Source organism: Mus caroli, chromosome X (genome assembly GCF_900094665.2).
Source record: "Mus caroli chromosome X, CAROLI_EIJ_v1.1, whole genome shotgun sequence".
Classification (NCBI taxonomy): Eukaryota; Metazoa; Chordata; class Mammalia; order Rodentia; family Muridae; genus Mus; species Mus caroli.
Genome location: NC_034589.1, coordinates 155042243 through 155048270, shown reverse-complemented (window position 1 = coordinate 155048270; position 6028 = coordinate 155042243). Strand labels below are relative to the sequence as shown.

The following is a 6028-nucleotide window of genomic DNA, read 5'->3' as shown; positions in this document are numbered from 1 at the left end:
ATGTAGTGGTGTGATACTGGCCTAGCATGTACAAGTCCCTAGGATTGATCCCCAACATCAGAAAAACAGAGTTAACAAAGAAACTGTATATAACTGGGTCTGGTGAAATATACTTGTAATTTCAGGACTTGGGAGGTCGAGGCAAAAATATCAAGAATTTGGGGCCAATCCATCAAACAGTTGCAAGAAACTAAAACCCAAACTAACCAACAAAACACCCCTTAATAACTGTATGCAGATGTCATTCACTATGTAAGGAAATGTCAAATGTCAAAGTCTGATAAAAATAAGGATAAAAATTTTCCTTCCAAATCCCATAGATCTCTTGCATTCTACTCACACACTCAAAATCTGTGGATATCAAGTTAACAATATTTCCCTGCCTTGGGAATAGTTCTTGCTAAGTAAATTTTTCTGGTCTCAAGAAAGTGATACTCCTGACTCTACCTCTCGAGTGGTGAGATTACAACCATGTGTCTCCATGGATTGTCAGGAGCTATTTAGGAAAAGCTAAAGGCATGCAAGTGACTTTCCTGGAGATGACCCACCAGTTTTGTATGGCCTGCAGTGTGTGATGTGAGCTCTGAGAGGCAAGGTCCCAAGAGACTTCATCCTAGGATTGCCTTTTCCTGTCACTATTACTTAGCATAATGAATCCTGGGCTTTAGTCCACCCTATGGGGCAGATCTCTGGAAGATCAACATGAAGATGAACTTTTGTAAATGAATGCTGTTTATATGAATTAATGACTTTATAGAATTCCTGAATTGAATCAAATAATTTTAAGGAGAAAGCTTCAGGAGATTGTTTTAGTTGTTTGTTAGAAAGATGTAATAAAGTTAGAATCAAGAATAGAATGTTCTCCCTTTCTCATTGAATAGTAAGTAAAGGATACATAGTAAGGAATACAATGAGCTTTCAAAATTACACCAAAACGAGAAATATGCTTAAGGTAATTTTGTGATCAAGGGAACTCATTCATTCTAGGTCAAGTCCAAGGTTGAAGACACAGGTGTACACTATGATAAAATTAGGCCATGTGAAATTGTTGCTTTGAACTTATAATGAGCTTATAGAATGAAACACTGGTTTGAACTTAACTATTGACATCCTTCTATAACTCACCTTTTGTGTAACATTTTATGTATGAGGTAATTTTCTAAAGAATGTTTGTCTAAGAAAATATAAAAAGGCCAGAGGAAAAAAATAAAGTGGTGACATCCAGGCCTCTGTCCCATCCACTGATCAAATGTATGTGTATGGCTTGGTTGGGGGAGGGGGGCTCTGACCCATCTGTCCAAATGTATATATGTGTATGTCTGTCTATAAATACATGTGTAAGTATATGTGCATGTATGTAAGTATATATGAACACTTGTGGAGCTGAAAAGAGAGATGATCTGGCCTGATTGAAATGTATACATGTATGAATGTGTATGTGTCTGTGCATATTGCCCATATAAAAGATTTTAATTGTATTCCTTTCTTTTCTCTGTGGCTCACAAAGAGCTAATGAGTCCTAAGCCTCCCACCTGGCCAATGAGAAGTCCTTGGGCTAGAAAGAAGAGAAACCAGTCATTAAAAGAGCTGCAGAGTAAGGGGATTAATACAGTAATTAATTTAAAATAATAAAAAAATAAGCAGTAGTCGTGGCCAAGTGATTAAGGCGATGGACTAGAAATCCATTGGGGTCTCCCAACGCAGGTTCAAATCCTGCTGACTACGGTCAAAAGGAATGTTTTGCTGGGCAGTGGTGGCACGTGCCTTTAATCCAGCACTTGGGAAGCAGAGGCAGGTGGATTTCTGAGTTCGAGACCAGCCTGGTCTACAGAGTGAGTACTTAATAAAGCACAAATAGTGAGAGATAGGAATGAGAAACAAGCACTTATCAGCACAGAACAGTAAGAGTTAAGTTTCCAGAGGCCATCAGCTTTTGGCCCCCCAAAAAGTAAAAGAGAATTACAATGTCACAGATCATAAGTCTTTGGCTTTCATCCAACTCTGTGATTCATGTCAGTACACGTGATGCTGGGCAGGTCCCCTCAGCAATAGACATATTTCACACAGTCTTCATGTTAAAGTATGTTATTTGGCCTATGGTTTGTAAACATTGTAAAATAGCAATTGTTTTTTATAGTAAATTAATTTTTAGTAGAAATGTTTAAATCATTATCCAATATGCTGTGATGCTTAGGGTACTCTGAATAAAGAATTTGGGGTTCACTATTTTAATGTTTAAAGAAATTTTGCCTTTACACAATAATAATGTGTTATGATCTGGCTTATATTTTGCTCACAGTAAATATTATATTTTTTAATATAAATCAAAACTGTACTTTACATATTTAGTGCTTCTACCTTTTATGATTTATTTTTCTGCTAATATATGATTGCAATTTTTATGTTTTTAATTATAAGTCACTATATATATCTATCTACTTATCTATATAGCTATAGATATAGACAGATAATGTGTTTATAGAGGATTTCATATAAATATATAAATAAGAGTCATTATCCTTAAGTTGTGCAAGTTTAGGTTTTTAATTTCTAGACCCTGTGAATTTTCAAAAATTCTAAAATTTCCTTATTGCTTCATTGTTTTCTTATAAAATTAACCATTGTATTATATTTTTAATTCCATAAAAGTAAGGGTAGAAAAGTAACTTCTGGGACAAAAAAAAAAAAGTGACATGTGTTTTCAGGAAGGGATTCCAAAGCAGACATGCAAAAAGAGGAGACTATAGAGCAATTGTTTTTAACCTTCCTAATTCTGTAAGCCTTTAATAGTTTTTTATTTTATAGTGACTGCCATCTATAAAATTATTCCATTGCTACTTCATAACTGTAATTTCCCACTGTTATGAATCATAATGTAAATATCTCATATACAGGATACCTAATATGCAACCCCCAAAGAGGTTGTGACTAACAGGTTGAGAAACACTGCTATAGAAGATCACACGAACACTCAGGGGCAAGAAGGAAGTCTCATTCATATATTCTAGGCTAAAGGAATGACTTCATCTCTTAGTGCTACTGGCTGGCTTTTTACTTCCCTTATCATATGGCATCCTCATGGATGTGAGGGTTCAGAGTTATCTTGTAGGAATCAAGGGTGTCTTGTAATCATCCTCAGGAATGCCTGGATCCATGGTGCCACTGAGGGCCATGTCTGGTCCCATGGTCCTACCTCAGTGGGGTCTGTGTTGACGTCTGTTGCCCATTTTACCAGCCAAGCTGGGAGATGTCTGTGGTCTATGCTGCAGCCTGAAGCTGTTCTGCCTCTGAGGGCCATACTGATGTGAGAACCATGCACTGTCATCTGAGGTTCAAGGTCTAGGCTGCCTCTGGGGATAATGTCCTGTCTGGGTCCATGGGCTCACTGCAGCTTAGAGTCATTTTGGTGGTCTGTACTGTACCAGAAACCATGTGGAATTCCATGTTCTATGCTCCTGGTAAAGAGCAAGAAGCTACTCTGGCAATGATATCAATGAGAGAAAGAGGGACATGGAAGGCTTCAGTGACAACCCTTACCTTCATCCCAACCCCCACTCCACCCCAAAGTAGCAGCTTAAGCAAGAAGCTACTGACAAGAACTCTATTTTTTTTTTTTGAGACAGGGTTTCTCTATATAGCCCTGGCTGTACTGGAACTCACTTTGTAGACCAGGCTGGCCTTGAACTCAGAAATCTGCCTGCCTCTGCCTCCTGAGTGCTGGGACTAGAGGCGTGCGCCACCACCACCCGGCTGACAAGAACTCTTAGCTCTACACAATTGATGTCTTCTGGCAGGGATACAGAAGGGAAACCACTCAGTTTTGTCTAAGGGGCAGGCCATTGAAAATCTGATCATGCTCCAGTAAGTATATAGATAACACAAATTGGATTTGGGCCTTTTGGGAGGAGGGGTGCACATGAAAGGACTGGGAAATAAGTGTGATTGGTGTGTGCTGCACATGATGTAATATTCCCAAAGATTCAATAAAAACCTTATGTTGGAAAAAGTAAATACTTTAAGAAAAACTAAACTGCTCAAGAGAGCATTGATAAAACTATACTGCTTAAAAGAACACTGCTAAATTACAGTATTATATTTGTAAATTTCTTTTAGACAGATGTTCTAATCCAGGCTGGTTTCAAACTCAGTATATAGCTTCATTGCCACTGTGATAGAATTACAGGGATGCACCAGCACACTTATGTGGTTCTGGGGACTCAAACCCAGGGTTTTATGAATGCTACCCAAGCTTTTCTGTGAATGGATTTATATCTCTAGCCTTGAACATTCTTGAAATTTGACATTTTGTGTTGATAATTCTATCCTTAATGTTGGTCCACTTTTACCCACCAAGCCTTCTTTCTTCAAATAAACACACAAACACAAACTACAGGCTGGGTTTCTTTGAAAGCTGAAAAACTGAAACAAATTCATCACCAGAAGTCAGACTTTACCTTCAGGTGGGAGGAAGAAAAAATCTCTTTTATCATAGTCATATTCCCAAATGTTTGCAAACCCTGGGAGCTACTAGACACAGAAATTAAAACAAGTTTGTGCTATAATTAAATATTGATTTGTTGTTATAGGGGTGTGGGAAGAACAGGGAGTTAGTCTCCAGAATACAGAAATTGCCTTTGAAAACTACTCCAATGTAGAGCTAGTAACATTCAGTATAGAGGGTCTGCTGGAGACATGTATACCTGTGTTCCCTTGATGAAGGACATGGGGAGGGCCAACCAGATCTTCTCTTCAATAACAGATGAATTTCCTCTCACATATTCTATTTTGCCACCCCCTTTTAGATGTGATTTTGAAAATTCATTTTATTTTTAATATTTTTACAATTAAGGAGATAAATTGTAGAGTAATATATTCACTATTTAAAAAAATGTTAAAGTGACTGAGAAATCTTTACCACATTGCTTTATGAACTCCATGACATTGCCTGCATGATGTAAAACAAGTGTTTGCTGGATTAGCAAGGAGCCTCTCACAAGGCTGTCAGAAAGAGAAGATGGATGAGTTCGCATGATAATTTCCAGGGCCCTTATTTAGCAAATGCTGTGGGTGTACTTTTCTTCGCTGTTCATCTCAGGAGTGAAGATGACAAAAAATGACTGCAATTTATAGGCAGTGCCGTCCTTAAATGTGTCCTCCATGCTTCTGCTGCAGGGAACGTGAAAGCTACAGTTGTAGACTCCTTCTGACAGGCAAAGCCATCTCTAAATTGCTCTCTCTGCTCTTTTGTCTGTAGTTTTGAAACAGGAACTGCACTGATCATTCACAATGGTTTTCTTTGAAAATAATCAAAGTAGCAAGCAGTCAGGTCGTATAACTGTGGGGTCTGCAGGTCAGTACTGGGAAGCCAGCAAGGGCCTAGGATGACTTTCAATACATTAATGCACCCATTTCTAGCTGGATGTGGTGGCTTATATTTGTGGAACCTAAAGCAGGAGGATTGCTGTGAGTTGAAAGTCATCGTAGCACCCTGTCTCAAAATCCAAACAAGCAAGGCTAACAGCAATGAACATCCTAACTTGGAAGGGGAGATTCCTATGAGGCTGTAACCTTCTACAGTCAGCTCAGGATTCCTGAAAGCACGAGAACGGCTCTTCCCAAGCAAGAACACACTAATTAGGTTATCCAATGCCCTATGGTTCATCTTGAAAGGATGTCTCTGTGTGTGTCTCTGTGTCTCTCTGTTAGTCTGTCTGTCTCTCTGTCTTTCTGTCCTTCTGTGTGTGTGTGTGTGTGTGTGTGTGTGTGTGTGTGTGTGTGTGTGTGTGTGTGTGTAGGAGGGGAAAAGAGTATAAATGGAAGGGACTGAAGAAAAACAAGGAAGCAGGAAGTGGTGTAATTATGTTATGATCTCAAAAATTTATAATAAAGCATTTTTAAATGAAAAAAAAAAAACTCTACAAAGAGACTCTCAGAGAGTATCTCAGTTGGTATTGTGTTGGATTAGTATGCATGAAGCCATAGGTTCAGTCTCTAGCCCTTCATACTCAGCGTGTGGTCATGCTCACCA

At 38.5% G+C, this 6028-nt stretch overlaps 1 non-coding gene across 1 annotated transcript; it reads left to right on the top strand.

Moving 5' to 3' along the window:
• The first annotated feature begins 1643 nt into the window (after positions 1–1643).
• Trnas-aga lies at positions 1644–1725 on the top strand. The gene has a single exon. It is a non-coding gene; the product is annotated as a tRNA-Ser (tRNA).
• The last annotated feature ends 4303 nt before the right edge of the window (positions 1726–6028 follow it).